Raw genomic sequence first — 2,301 nt, forward strand, 5'->3', positions numbered from 1 at the left:
TGAAAAGAGGTGCTGCAGCACAGGCAGTATGAGAAAAATAAAGAGCTTTTTGTACATTAAAGTATGGAGACATGTCACAGGAGAGACATAAAACATATGTATATATTTTTCAACACGTTTAATTAGTAGCAATTTGACTTCTAGATCAAGTGTTTATCTACAATCAAAAGATAGAACTGGGTTTTTTGTTGCGGTAAATAAGGCTGACATAGGGGAGAGGAAATAATGAATCATCACTTACTGTTTGTGATCCACACAAGCATTCTGCACTTACATCTTATTTTGGGTAATTTCTCTCCCCATACATGAGTCACATAACCAGCCAGAAGCAGCAGCATGCTTTACTGTATCATGACTCATTTACTGAGATGTTGAAAGGGATGCATTACACCCTCCCACTGTAGCCTCACAGTGGTGGGTGAAGAGAAGCAGCTGTGTTCCAGATGGGCTTACACACCCTCAACAAAAAAAGAAAAAAAAAAAAAAAAAAAGCATATTTTGTATAAAACAAAACAAAACGTTGTCTTCTAAATTAGCCGAGTTGTATCTGAGATGCAAGCTTATTTTCCTATAAAAATATATATCGCCTGTCTTGCTTTTGTTAATAATTAGGTGTTAAAGTAAGAATGAACTTAAACCTTGAAAATAGTGGTGTGATTAAAAAGTCCTCAAGCTCCAGACTCTGTTTTTTTAGCATTTGCTCTATTATACTTTGTGCTCTTGGAGGCAATGACATTAGGGCTTTAGGAAACAGATTCAAGCCAGGAAGATCACATTTGTTATGTATCTGGTCCATCAAAAACAGGACTGAGCATAAATTCAACATACATGGACTCCAAATAAAACACCATATATTTATATAAAGGGGTACAATGGTTTTCAAAATAAATATAAAAGAATATCCTTTTCCTGAGTGAATGAAGTGTGGGAAAAGCAGAAATAACAACAGCACAGAAGCAAAAGAAAACCTCTCACACACATGTGAAGATACAGCAGACTCTCTGACTCATAGCTGTAGTGGTTGTCATGGTAGAAAAGTAAAAATAAACACAATCATGCTCAGTGCAGTAAATATTAGTCAGATAAGAAGTATACCCTGCTCTGTGAGCACGTGCTTATGCTTAATGGTGTTTCCTGTACTTGTTCACACTTGTAGCATGTTATGTTTAAGGTAAACAGACACACAGCTGAAAATAGATGAAAAAGATGTCCCACCTAGGCGTCAACACACACCACATGTGCCACTCCTCGGCTAGACGGTGTTTCTCTTGTAATTACACGCACCATAGACACAGCCAAATGCATGTCATCTGAGTGAACTCCCTTCAGAAACTACAAAACCAAACGCTAAGCGGACCACGTTCAGATGTAGAAAGTAAGTCACATCACAACAAGGACAAGAGGACCAAGAGTTGAACGGCTGAAAATGTGGAGATAAAGACAGTTTTCTACTAAAGACTTCACTTCATCTAAGGCTACAGGAATCATTCGACTGGCACTCAATCCCTGCAATGTAAGGTAGGGTCACTGCTGGCAGGGGTTATGGGGTAAAAATGTATGAAGGGTTCCATTTATTGTCTCTTCAAAGTGGCCGACATATATTTGTGTTTCACAGTTCACACAGACACGAGTGCTTTCTGGCAACAGTCAAATACAGCATGTAATCTTATCTCCACTTCCATAACAGCATCATATCATAAAGTATGTCATAAAGTCATTAGGAGTCGTAAAGCTGACTAACTCTGCATTTCAGCTTAGTTAACGTAACAGGACAGATGTGAATTCCCTGGTTTCCTTTTACATGCGTGTTTCACTGATGGTTGTGAGAGTGTGTTTGCAGGGATAAGGTAGGACAGTTTCATATTGACAGTGATGTGGGCATAGTGAGGTGTTTTATGTGTCTGCAATGAGGGTGAATTGGTACTGCTGTAGATATAATGTGCTGCAATTTAGTGTAATGTTGTATAAAGTGCAGGGGTGATTACAGGCCCCAGTTATCAACACAAGTATCACATGTCTTCCTGGAAATCTTTTGAAACAAAAACTAAAATCATATTAAATCTGAAAACAAAATATATCAAGTGAAAATCAGAGAGACAGCCAGTAAACTTGGAAAAAACTGTTAATGGTTAACTGTCAAGTGGACTGTTGTCTGGTCCCAAATACAGAAAAAAGGCAACATGACCAGCGCAGCATTTTAATCTGTGTGTGTGTGTGTGTGTGTGTGTGTGTGTGTGTGTGTGTGTGTGTGTGTGTGTGTGTGTGTGTGTGTGTGTGTGTGTGAGTACGCGACGACGACGA

The 2,301-nt window shown here is 38.7% G+C and overlaps 1 protein-coding gene across 1 annotated transcript in view; it reads left to right on the plus strand.

Annotated features, from left to right (window-relative positions):
* The first annotated feature begins 1,460 nt into the window (after positions 1–1,460).
* The window catches only part of LOC104963945 (B-cell receptor CD22-like), a 10,551-nt gene continuing 9,710 nt past the window's right edge, over positions 1,461–2,301 (plus strand). The window contains exon 1 of the mRNA XM_010792641.1: positions 1,461–1,513. The gene's annotated coding sequence lies outside the window, so the exon portion shown is untranslated. The remainder of the gene's footprint in view (positions 1,514–2,301) is intronic.

Source organism: Notothenia coriiceps, unplaced genomic scaffold (genome assembly GCF_000735185.1).
Source record: "Notothenia coriiceps isolate Sejong01 unplaced genomic scaffold, NC01 NC01_scaffold00036514, whole genome shotgun sequence".
In the NCBI taxonomy this organism is placed as follows: Eukaryota; Metazoa; Chordata; class Actinopteri; order Perciformes; family Nototheniidae; genus Notothenia; species Notothenia coriiceps.